At 44.8% G+C, this 13070-nt stretch overlaps 1 protein-coding gene across 6 annotated transcripts in view; it reads left to right on the top strand.

The window, feature by feature from the left end:
• SLC39A14 (solute carrier family 39 member 14) overlaps positions 1-13070 on the top strand; it is a 57349-nt gene that overhangs the window by 20519 nt on the left and 23760 nt on the right. The window contains exon 2 of one of the 6 annotated variants that reach the window (XM_049865953.1): positions 10307-10342. The exons of the other annotated variants lie outside the window; for them this stretch is intronic. The gene's annotated coding sequence lies outside the window, so the exon portion shown is untranslated. The remainder of the gene's footprint in view (positions 1-10306; positions 10343-13070) is intronic. 6 annotated transcript variants of the gene reach the window in all.

The raw sequence follows: 13070 nt of genomic DNA, 5'->3' as shown, positions 1-13070 counted from the left end.
CACTACCCCATTACCTCTGAGTCAGTTCTGACTCATAGTGACCCTATGGGACAGAGTAGAACTGCCCCATAGGTTTTCCAAGGAGTGGCTGGTGGATTTGAACTGTTGACCTTTTGGTTAGCAGACGTAGTGCTTAACCACTGCGCCACCAGGGCACCTTTTTGGCCACTAAGCAGAAGAATTAAACTTCGTTATTTGATAGAAGGGGACATCTTAGCTAGTGCTGCTGTAACTGAAAAACCACAAGCAGGTGGTTTTAAAGAACAGAAATTCATTTCCTCACAGTCCAGGAGGCTAAGAGAATTCAGGGCACTGACTGTCAGGAGAGGTCTTTCCTTATCTGTTTCAGCTTCTAGTAGCCAGCAGCCCTTGGGGTTCCTGGGCTTGTAGACTCGCCTGACCCCTTTGTCTTCAGATAGTGTCTGTCTTTACCCTGTGTCTGCTTGTTTGTCTCTAATCTGCTCTTTTTATATCTCAGAAGTGATTAGGTTTAAGACACACCCTTCACTGACATGGCCTCACTAACATAGCAAAGAAAACCTATTCCGAATGGAAATACATCCACAGGTATAGGGGTTAGGATGTCAACACATAATTTTAGGGGACACAATTCAATCCGTAACAGGCAAATGGTGGAAAAGTGTTTATTTGAGCAGTGAGGTGATACGATAAAAGAGATGCAGAATGGATCGGAGGGAGAGGGACCAAAGTGGGCATAAGTGAATTGGAAAGGCGTAAGTGGGTGAAGTGAATTGGAAAGGATGGATTAATTGGGGGCTGCAGAGTATTCCGCAGAACCTTAATCCTTAAGAAGAAATAGAGCCATGAGTACAGACTGTCATATAGTGGCTTATTTTATATGTTGTATATGGTTTCAACTAACAAGGGACATTGCTTCTTCCCCTTTTCTTCCAGCCTGCATTCTCTTGTCCACTTACCCTGGTGCTGCTGGCTTTCTCACTGAGATGGGTGGAAGGTTATAAGGCAGTGGCCCCTGGCTGGGGCGGTGGTGTGCAGGCCTCTGCCCTCCTGGCTCTCAGCACCCCAGGGCACATGGCCGGTGCTGCAGTGGTTTCTCTTCAGGAGCGTGGAATCTGAGGACGAGCGATGCGTTGGTCACATGGCGGAACCCACAGTGAGGAAGCAGGATGTGGGAAGGCCTTTCACCGAAATAATCCGATGATGACTGCCTATGACCTTAGCCAGAGAATGTTCCACATGGGCGGTTTGGACAGAGGGAAGGAAGAATGGAGGAATTCTGATTTGTGTGACTACTAAATCTCCTGCTGCCACCTCTTTCTCACCCGAATTTAAAAATACTGGGCTTTTCTTTTCATTCACCTTCTTTCTTGTCAAAACAGGGCTCCTGTATTAATCTGTTGATAAATATCCATATCACTGAGAAAGACAGGGCCCAAGCTGCAGCCCGTGCCTTCCTGCTGGGGGCCCTGGTCATGCATTCGTGATCAGTAACTATCCAAACCAAAGCCAAATCCCATGCTGTCGAGTTGATTCCAACTCATAGCAACCCCATGTGACAGAGTAGAACTGCTCCATAGGGTTTTCTAGGCTGTAACCTTTACGGAAGCAGTTCACCAGGCCTTTCTTCCACAGAGCCGCTGGGCGAGGGGTGGGGGGAGGTTCAAACCTCTAACCTTTAGGTTAGCAACTGATTGCAAACAGCTTGCGCCATCCAGGTTCCTTAGTAGGTATGCAGGAAGGTTGAATGCCGGACGGGAAAGGGCTGCAGAAGGCCTATGGACGGGGCAGTCACTGGACTCCAGGGGTTCTTAACCCCCTGTGATCAAGGAATCTGGGAATCTAAGTCTCCAGAGAGCTGTTGTTGGCCTCTGACTCATGATGACTCCTGCACAACAGAGCGCTGTGACATCTCTTTGATCGGTTGCAGATCGGACCATTGTGATCCATAGCACAGTGGGTCTCAAATTTTAGTGTACCTCACAGTCCCTGATGGGTTTATTAAAACACAGATCACTGGGCCTCACCCCCGGAACTTCTGATTTGTTAGGGTCTGGGTGGGGCTGAGGATTTGCATTTCCAGTAGGTTCCCGGGTGGTGGTGATGCTGCTGGTCTAGGGACTACACATTGAGAACCACTTTCCTAGAGAAATTATACAGAACTCAGCATCCCCACTCTGGAGACTAATGCGGTCAGAGTCTTTTGAGGAGTGGAAGGCTTCAGCTGGCTGAAAGGATGGGAGGGCTATAAAGGGGGAAGGCAGTGCTGCAGGAGGGCGAGGAGGGAGAGTGGGTAAGTCCCTGACTGGAGAATTTGGTAGTGAGTCTTTGCTACAGGCAGAGCAGTGGAGGCCGCCCCTGGGCCTGGCTTCTAGTAGAAATTAACTGCATGGGGAACCGTATGCCCCCTGTAGCTCAGTTGCTTACCATGATAGTAGAGTACCCTAGGTAGACCCAAAGATTCACTGTCTGGGAAGGGCTTACCTCACCTGCCTTCGAAAGGAGCCTAGGGCCCAGCAGACCCTTCTTACCCATTTTGGGAGGAAGGGAGCAAGCCCTTGGTGGCAAATTTTGCCCAGAGTGTTGCTGCCCAGAAGTTGGAGTTTGCCTTTACAAATAGCTTTCCTGCCACAGCAAGAAAGTTGAGCAGGTAAGTCACAGGATGATTTAGAACACTGTGTGGTAAGGGCTGGTCTTTCTGAACTCACACTGATACTTACATTTTGGTTGTCAGGACAGTGGCAGGGCTTACTTCACAGCTCCTAGCCTCTAAAGAGGTGTCTGTTGGTTCTTTAACGGGAAACTATAAGGCTGGTAGAGCCCTGGTAGTGCAGTGGTTAAGAGCTCAGCTGCTAACCAAAAGGTCACGAGGTCGAATCCATGCACCAGCCACTCCTTGGAAACTCTGTAGGGCAGTTCCACTCTGTCCTATAGGGTCGCTCTGAGTCGGAATTGACTCGACAGCAACAGGTTTTCTATAAGGTTGGCAACCCTTGGGGAGGGGAAGCAACCCAAGCTGGGTTGCCATTAAGCCTGAAGCTAGGAGAAATAAGCCTTGTTTTTTAAGCATAGTAGCCACTGTATTCTCTCACCTAGACAGCTGTGATAGCCTCCTTCTGCCTGGTCTCCTGGTTTCCCCATTACCCACCCCGAGTCCATTCTTCACCCTGCAGCCAGTGTTATATTTGTGTTACATTAAAAACACAGATCTGATCATGTCTGTTTAAAATGGCCTCCGTTACTCTGTGGATAAAGTCCAGTCACCTTAATGTGGCCTACAGGGCTGTCCCTGACCTGGCCTCTGCCCACCTTTGTAGTTCCTTTTTCTCTCATACCACATCCTTTCAGGTATGCCCTAGCCATATCCATTGCCATCGAGTCAGTTCCAACTCATAGCGACCTTATAGGACAGAATAGAACTGCCCCATAGGGTTTCCAAGGAGTGGCTGATGGATTCAAACTGCTGACCTTTTGGTTAGCAGCTGAACTCTTTAACCGCTGAGCCACCAGGGCTCCACCCTAGCCATACTGGACTCTTAAGTTCTTAGATGTGCTATCTTATCTGAGTCTTTCCAAATACAGCTTTTTCTGCCTGCAACATTCCCTCTCCACCCCCTTTCTCTTCACCTGGCTTACTTTTACATTTCTTTTTGAAGGCCTCCCCTGACCTCTTAAACTAGATTAGGTTGACATTCTGTGTTCTCCGTAGCTTCCTGTACTTGGCCTCATCATGATCTATGATGGGCCTTGTAGACTGGTCTGCTCACCGGGATTTACGCAAAGATAACCATGTGATTTGCTCCTGTTGTTTCAGCATGTTTATTATCGCGCCTCCTTTAGCTAATACATGATGGTCCAACCTCCTGAGAGTAGAAAATAAAAAATTAACTTTCCAGAAATCCTTGCACTAAAATTTCCCATGAGATTTGGATTCTACAAAGTAGATGGATGTAGTCAAGTCTTACACAAGTAACAGCCCCATAGGAAGAAGCTGGAGGAGGGGCATCTGTTTTTTTTTTTTGGTACTTTAGATGAAAGTTTACAGGGCAAACAAGCTTCTCATTAAACAATTAATGCACATATTGTTTTGTGACGTTGGTTGCCAACCACACAGCATGTCAACACTCTCCCCTGCTCGACTTTGGGTTCCCCATTACCAGCTTTCCTGTCTCCTCCTGCCTTCCAGTCCTTGCCCCTGGGCTGGTTGTGCCCATTTAGTCTCATTTTGTTTTATGGGCCAATCTAACCTTTGGCTGAAGGGTGAACCTCAGGAGTGACTTATTACTGAGCTATAAAGGTGTCTGGGGGCCATATTCTCAGGGTTTCTGCAGTCTCTGTCAGACCAGGAAGTCTGGTCTTTTTTTATTTTTATTTTTGTGCATTAGGATTTTGTTCTATATTTTTCTCCAGCTCTGTCTGGGACCCTCCATTGTGATCCTGTCAGGGCAGTCAGTGGTGGTAGCCAGGCATCATCTCGTTGTGTGGACTCATTCCGGTGGAGGCTGTTGTAATTGTGGTCCATTAGTCCTTTGGACTAATCTTTCCCTTGTGTCTTTAGTTTTCTTCATTCTCCCTTGCTCCAGATGGGGTGAGATCAGTGGAGTGCCTTAGATGGCCACTCACAAGCTTTTCAGACAAGAGACATCTATTTTGCTGGTGTGGACCATGGCAGAAAAACAGTTGCCATTGAGTTCACTCCAACTCATGGCAGTTCCACATCGTGTCAGAGTAGAAGTGTGCTCCACAGGGTTTTCAGTGGCTGATTTTTCAGAAGTATATTGTGAGGCCTTTCTTCCAAGGCACATCTGGGTGGATTTGAACCTCCAACCTTTCAGTTAGCGTTACCATTTGCACCACCTAAGAACTCCTGTGGGCTGATGCAGGATGGCATAATTCTGGAGCAGGCAGCTTCTTTATGTCATTGCTTCCCAGTGGTGGCAGGGCAGCAACTCCTTGGCAGCCCCAGTCCTGTTATTTTAGGAGTAGTTCTTGGAAGCTCAGTTGAGAGTCTGTTTCTTCAGCTCTTCAGATGACTCTCTAAGCCACTTAACAGCCTGTACAAAATCCCTCTCAGTTAAATTGCCCACCTGAACCCTGATCAGTACATAATCCGTATCATAGTTCTTGTAAGTTACCTGTTTGTTTGCTTTCGCTGCTCCAAGAGGGCAGGTACTAGGTGTATTCTCTGCTTCCCCAACACCTAGCATAATTCCCAGTGTATAACTGGCAGGCAATAAATATTTGTTGAGTGAATGAACTCTTGGACTGAGTTTTAAAAGTCGGATGGGTTTAGCTAGCTCTTAGTTCAGCGAATATAAATGAAATTCAAGAATAGGGAGTTGTTCCATCTAGAGAAAGGAGCCCTGGTGGCCCAGTGGTTAAAGGGCGTGGCTGCTAAACGAAAGGTCATTGATTGCCACCAGTCGCTCAGAGGGAGAAAGATGTAACAATCTGCATCGGTAAAGATTACAGGCTATGGGGCAGTTCTGCTCTGTCCTGTAAGTTGGAATCAACTCGATGGCAGTGGGTTTGTTGGTTAGTCTAGAGGAGAAAAGATAAATGGTCATGACACTGACTTCAGATAACCTGGGTGAAGCCTGGTCTCTGGGCCCTGAGGGAATAGAACACCTAGAGAAGGAGGTGCTGAGCTCCCTGCTCTTCAAGCTATAGAGGCGATGCAGACAGATGTCAGTTAGAAGAGAGGTTGGGCTTCCCATCTTCCAGCAGAAATTCTCTGCATCTACCCCCTTGTGTGCCCAGCACTGTGCCAGGCCCTTTGTTGTGGGGATGAGGGAGGGAAGATATAGAAGGGAAATAGGCAGGGGTTCTGCCTTCAAGAAACAAAAATCTAACTGGGGAGACTCCCTAAAGCCAGTTACCATCGAGTCAGTGCCGACTCATGGTGACGCCAAGTATGTTGGAGTAGAGCTGTGTGCCACAGGGTTTTCACAGCACATTCACCCTTTGCACCACCCAGGGACTTCAGGGAGACTCCCTAGGAGACATAATTAAGGGTCCAAAGTAGTTTGAGAAAAGTGCTAAAGGAGTAGTCCAAGACTCATGGAAGAAGAAGGAGTTGACCTGACCTTTGAGCATTAGCAGGGTTCATGTCTAGGTGAGGGGATTATCCTGAGAATTCCAAGCATAGGGAACTAGAAAGAAACTGACTCCATGCTCTTATCAGAATGACCCTGTGAGGTTGCTGGAGACGCCTAGTGAGTTAATTGCAGACCCTCAATTTGAACCCAGTCTGCCTGACTCCAGAGCCCATGTTGTAGCCACTAGATCATACTTTTTATTTATTTTACCCTGAATCACAAGTCGGGTAGTTTTGACTGAAGTGGGTGATGTAAACAGTGAATATGAATACTGGGTTTCCTAAGCCTCGTGCTTGGCCACATGGCATGACAAACAAGAATGAACTTATAGGGACAACAGGTCACGATGTTGCAAGAAGTGTTGGGAAGTCTGGGAAATGTTGATGGACAAATGATGGGAATAGAGGTGACTCTTGGCCTGCCTTTAGTGGGAGAGGGGCTCTGGGTGGGGCAGCACTGGCTGGCTCATGTGGTTCCTTTCCTGCTCACTGCCTGACTCAGTTTTGGAAGTCCTCTGCTTTGTCAGGCCCAGGCTGGAGCCGGGAGCCAGCTGGGCAGAGGCGTTCACCCTCTCCCTCCCACTGCTGGTTTCAGCCCTCTGGGCCTGGCTGTCTTTATACTCAGGGCTCAGCATGTGGCTAAATAACTGTCTCAGTCTCCTGATCCTCAGAGCTGTCTGCCCCGGGGCCCTGACCACCAGCCTCTGCCCTTTATAACCTCCTACGCACGGACTGACACACAGTGGGGGCTCAGTAAATATTGGTCAATGTGCAGCAGGCTGGCTGATTTTAATTTTGTTCCCTGCTTCTGGGTCACCACTTTTTTTTTTTTAAGTCTTCCCATCCTACCACTCCCAGTAATGCGAGGTTTCATGGGGAGATGAAGTAGGCGGCCCCCTAGGTACCCCCACTCCCTCCCCTGGCAGTGGTGAGGGTTTAGAAAGGCCTCCTGCACTGTCTGTGGAAATCTTGTACCCTGGGTGGCCTTTAGCTGAGCCAAAGCTTGAGGCTAAGGTCCTGGGAGTGGGAGCTGGAAGAAGAGAACACATCCTTTTAGGGTATATCTTTGAGCTTTTAGGTGGGAGGCAGGAGGACGCAGGAGAAGAAAGGCCCCTTGAGTTCCTGGGAGCTTAGGGCAAGGCCAGAGGGTTGGCTATCAGTCAGGGATCCATGCTGCAATATTTGCACTTCACTTGGGTGGGGGTTTCAGCTTGTGTGAGGGGACAGTGACCTTGTAGACAATGTTCATTTGGTGGGTGGTAAGAGCTGCTGCAGGGAGGGGGAGGCTGGGGAGTTTCCCCCAAAGCTCTTTGAACTCCAGAGAGCTTCTAAGGCAGCATTCGCTTGAGTACCAAGCTGTGAGACCACTTGCTTTTTAATTGTGTATACTAGGACTTACATAGACGGCTGTGTCATTATTAGCTTGACCATGAATACTGCGATTATACTAATTAAGTATTTGTAGAACACTTGGCAGTTTTTGTGGTCAAATGTATTAATTTCTTTTGTGGGTTTTTGTGCCATACTTAGAAAGGCCTTCCTAACTCCTTGATTTTAAATATAATCACCTACATTTTATTCTAGTGTTTCACTATTTACTTGACATACTGTTATTAATATGAGGGAATTGGTGGTTCAGTGGTAGAATTTCTTGCCTTCCGTGGGGGAGATCCAGGTTCGATTCCTGGCCAACGCACGTCGCATGCAGCCACCACCTGTCTGCCATTGGAGGCTTGTGTGTTGCTGGGATGCTGATCAGGCTTTAGCGGAGCTTCCAGACTAAGACAGACTAGGAAGAAAGGCCTGGTGATCCTATGGATCATATCAGTCCAATTCACACCCGATCATAGGGATGGCGAAGGACCAGGCAGCATTTCCACTGTGCATGGTGTTGCAGCTAACCACAACCCTTACCAGTAGATTGTTGACACATCAGTGAAATGAACTAAAACAAAAACAAATTCCAAATCCCATTATTCAGAAATAGCCATCATTAATATTAGGTGAGCTTTTTGCATACATTTTTCCCGGCATACGCACAGATAAATGAATATAGAGAAGTAGATATAAATGCTCTTATAATAAAGTGTTAAAGTTTCCTTGGATGTGACAGAAGAAGAAACTGCAGTAAAATTAAAGGAATTATTGAGCTTTAAATAAACGTGTTTTTCACAAGAGAGATTATTTCCTAAAAGACCCCAATAAGGTAAAGATAATATATTGTGAGTCATATCTTCAATTACTTGTTTCCATCTTAGACAGTATCTATTGACTCTTTGCTATGAAAATGAGGACGTTAGCATTCTTATAAGAGCCCTGATGGTGCAGTAGTTAAGTGCTCAGCTGCTAACCGAAAGGTCAGTTGTTCAAACCCACCAGCTACTCCACAGAGAAAAATGTAGCAGTCTGTTTCTATAAAGATTACAGCCTTGAAAACCCTATGGGGCAGTTCTACCCCTCCTGTGGGGTGCTATCGGTTGGAATCAACTCGACGGCAATGGGTTAGCATTCTCACATTTTTTTCTCATCTTTCCAACCATCTCCTGATTTTCAGTAATTATAATATTGAATTGTCTAATCCCATCCCCATAGTTGTTTTTTATTGTTTCTTAGTTACAGGGTGTTATTAATGCTCACCATCAAGGAGCCCTGGTGGTTCAGTGGTTAAATGCCCAGCTGTTGATCAAAAGGTTGGCAGGTCAAATCTGCCAGCCACTCCATGGGAGAAAGATGTGGCAGTCTGCTTCCGTAAAGATTACAGCCTTGGAAAGACTATCGGGCAGTTCTACTTTGTCCTATAGGGTTGCTACAAGTTGGAATCTATTCCATGACACAACAATAACAATGCTTACCATTAGTTTTCTTACCATGATTTCTGCATTCCTGAGCTCTTTATTGGAAACCCTGGTGGTATACTGGTTAAGTGCTACAGCTGCTGACTAAAGGATCAGCAGTTCAAATCCACCAGGCACTCCTTGGAAACCCTATGGGGCAGTTCTACTGTGTCCTATAGGGTCACTATGAGTCAGAATCAACTCAAAAGCAACGGGTTTGTTTTTTGGGTTGAGCTCTTTATTATTTTGTTGTTGTGGCATTCTGTTAACTTGCAGGGTTTTTTTTGTTTTTGTACTTTAGATGAAGGTTTACAGAGCAAACAAGCTTCTCATTAAACAATTAATACACATATTGTTTTGTGACAATGGTTACGAATCTCACAACATGTCAACACTGTCCTTTGTCGTCCTTGGGTTACCTGTTACCAGCCTTCCTGTCTCCTTCTACCTTCTAGTCCTTGCCCCTGGGCTGGTGTGCCCATTTACTCTCATGTTTTATGGACTTTTGTGATCTTTGGCTGAAGGGTGAACCTCAGGAGTGACTTCATTACTGAGCTGTAAGGGTGTCCGGGGGCCATACTCTCAGGGTTTCTCCAGTCTCTGTCAGACCAGTAAGTCTGGTCTTTTTTATGTGTGTGTGAGTTAGAATTTCATTCTACATTTTTCTCCAGCTCTGGCCAGGACCCTCTATTACAATCCCTGTCAGAGCAGCCAGTGGTGGTAGCCGGGCACCATCTAGTTGTACTGGACTCAGTCTGGTGGAAGCTGTGATAGTGCAGTCCATTCGTGCTTTGGACTGATCTTTCCCTTGTGTCTTTGATTTTCTTCTTTCTCCCTTGCTGCAGACGGGATGAGACAAGTAGAGTATCTTAGATGGCCGCTTGAGCTCTTTATTTTTATTTCTCTATTAATTAACTGTATTTTATTGTCATTTTTTTTTTTTTTTCCTCTCTCTCCAGGAAGAGGTTGGGCTGTACTCTCTGACTTCTTTCATGCTTGAGAATTTTTGTCTGTTGCCTTTATCAAGTATATGTGACACCTTGGTGAGGGATAATGTTCTTGGTTCAGGGATAATGTTCTTTGTCACAGAATTATCTAGACATTTTGCATTTTCTTTTGATGCTGAATGTTGCTATGGGGATGATGAGTTCTGCATTATCTCCCACTTAAAAGAAGTTTTAGTATGTTTCACAATTTTTGGAATAAAATGTTTTGGGGAAAAAGAGTTTTTCTTCTGGATGACTGAAAAAGTCTTCTATTGGGTAGCTTAACTAGACAGTGTCTCAGTATTGAGCATTCTGCTTCAAATTTTCAATCTTAAGATTCTGTTTTTCCTTTCCTTTCAGGATGATCTTATATTATTTATCTTTCAACATATCTCCTATTCCATTCTTAGGTTCTTTATGCTTCAGGAACACCAGTTATCCTTAATGTGAGTATCTTTGTCTTCTCACTGTTTGCTTTAATTTGTCTTTTCCAGGCACATTCACTGTGATATTATAAACCTTTTAGAGATTGAATTGTGTTCCCTGAAAATATGTGTTGGAATCCTCACCCTTATACCTGTGGGTGTAATCCTGTTTAGAGTAGTGTTGTCTTTGCTATGTTAATGAGGCCATATCAGTGTAGGGTGTGTACTAAACCTAATCACTGCTGAGTTATAAGCAACATAGATGCAGAGACAAGCAAGCACAAGAGGGGGAAAATAGATACCAGGTGAAGATCACCAAGGAACCAAGATCTTCCCCAGAGCCACAGAGAGAGCCTTGCCCTAGAGCCGGTGCCCTGAACTTGGACTTCTAGCCTCCTAACCTGTGAGAAAATAAGTTTCTATTCTTTAAAGCCACTCGCTGGTGGTATTTGTGTTACTGCAGTACTAGGAAGCTAAGATACCTTCCTTTGTCAGTCTTTCTGTTTTAATCTACTGGCAGAATTTTGCTCTTTGTTGATTATAACTTATTTATTAGTTCTTCAGTGATTCTGTTGTGGTCCTCTTTTGTAAGTCTGCATCCTCTTTTAACTCATTTTGTTTTGTGATCTCATTTTGAGCTCTTAAAAAAAAAAAATTTTTTTTTTTTTTTTTATTGTATTAATGTCCTGGTTAAGTTATTCTACAGTGTGAAGCAGTTGTGAGGAATTGCTTCCTCCTGGAGTTGTGTTTTACTTTAGGTTAACATCTTTGACTTTTGCATGGTTTACCTGCCATTTCTCTTCATCTTGTTCCTGCTTGTGCTGTTGTGTTCATATGTTCTGTTGGCTCTAAAAAGAGAAAGTAGCTTTCTTTCCACCACATTGCGGCTGATTCGTCCCCCCACACCAACTACAATAGTGCTGAGGGCTGGGTATTTATGACTTGTTTTCTGTAGCCTAAAGGAATGGTGAAGGTGAAGGTGGCGGTGAGGTGGGGAGATGGATCTGTCCTCTCTTCTGGAATTTTGTTTGAGGTCCTGTATCATGGCTCAACCAGTTACTTGGGAGGTGTATTCCATTTCTGTTGGAAGAGACGGAATATTCCTTGAAATTGGGTAGTTTCCTCAATTCAGTATGTGGCCTTCAGCCCTTACTTCCCTCAGAGAGAATCAGCCCATTGTTCTCTCAGTTTTTCTTGGGGTTTTTTTTTTTTTCAATCAGTATTTCCCGTTACTCCTCCATTGAAGAGAAGAAAGAAGTGCTGGCAGCTTGCCTCTCTCCAGATTTGGAGATGTTAGTGAGAATTCCCCCAGTTCTACTCTCTTGTCACTGTGGCTTGTCAGGGCTGGGCCAGGGTTAGGAGCGGAACCATGTGTGGTGCCTCATTCCTTTCTTTCCTTGCCTCCGGTTTTAAAGTTACTATATTAGATTATGCCCTTTCCTTGTTTGGTTGCTGTTGGTGGAATTTGTGTGTGTGTGTGTGTGTGTGTGTGCCTGCTTCTTACTATTCTTTGCTCATTTTGTTAATTATCGGAATAAGTACAATCTTAACTTTGGTATTTTATTTTTATGTGTTTCAATATAATTCATCTTCTTTAATAGTCATAAAACCCTGTGAGTTTATATTCCCCTTTTCAAACTAAAGAAACTGGCTTAGTGGGATCAATGACCTGCTTGAGTTGCACTGCAAATTGGTCTTCTAACACCAAGGTCAGTGATCATTCCACTGCCTCAACCATGGAGATCCAGTCAGTGCTTCCCTGATTACGAAAGATAAATACCAGGTCTTTGGATTCCTCTAGACCTTTACCTTCCACCCTGAGGTGTAGGCTTATCTGCAAGTTTCCTTTTTTATACTCCTTTTCTAATGGAAAGGCCCCTGGGTAGTGCAAAGGGTTTGCCCTTGACTGCTAATCTAAAGTTTGGCAGTTCAAACCCAACCAGTGGTATGGGAGAAGATGGGCCTGACAACCTGTAAAGATTACAAGCAAGAAAACCCTATGGAGCAGTTCTACTCTGTGACACATGGCATTGCCCTCAGTTGGACTTGACTCCACAGCAATACATTTGTTTTTTTCTTTCTCCTTATTAGAAAAAAAAAAAATTTTTTTTTTTTTTTTTTAGTAGTGGAGAAATGTTCTTGAGCCTTTGACTCACCCAGAGCCATTGGCTTTGTTTACTCAGTAACAGTTAAACTTTAGCAGTGAATAAGGTGGAGATGAAAGTAGCAAGCAGTACATTGACAAGGAAACTGCCAGAAATTCAAGCTAGATTCAGAAGATGATGTGGAATGAGGGATATCATTGCTGATGTCAGATGGATCTTGGTTGAAAGCAGAGAAAACCAGAAAGATGTTTACCTGTGTTTTATTGACTATGCAAAGGCATTCGACTGTGTGGATCATAACAAATTATGAATAACATTGTGAAGAATGGGAATTCCAGAACACTTAGTTGTGCTCATGCAGAACCTGTACATAGACCAAGAGGTGGTCATTGGAACAGAACAAGGGGATACTGCGTGGTTTAATATCAGGAAAGGTGTGTGTCAGGGTTATATCCTTTCACCATACTTCTTCAATCTGCTGAGCAAGTAATCAGAAAGACTGGACTTTATGAAGAAAAACAGGTATCAGGATTGGAGGAAGACTCATTAACAACCTGCGATATGCAGATGACACAACCTTGCTTGCTGAAAGTAAAGAGGACTTGAAGCACTTATCGATGAAGATCAAAGACGACAGCCTTCCC

The sequence above is a fragment of the Elephas maximus genome, chromosome 22 (genome assembly GCF_024166365.1).
Source record: "Elephas maximus indicus isolate mEleMax1 chromosome 22, mEleMax1 primary haplotype, whole genome shotgun sequence".
Classification (NCBI taxonomy): Eukaryota; Metazoa; Chordata; class Mammalia; order Proboscidea; family Elephantidae; genus Elephas; species Elephas maximus.
This window is presented reverse-complemented; position numbering and strand designations above follow the sequence as displayed.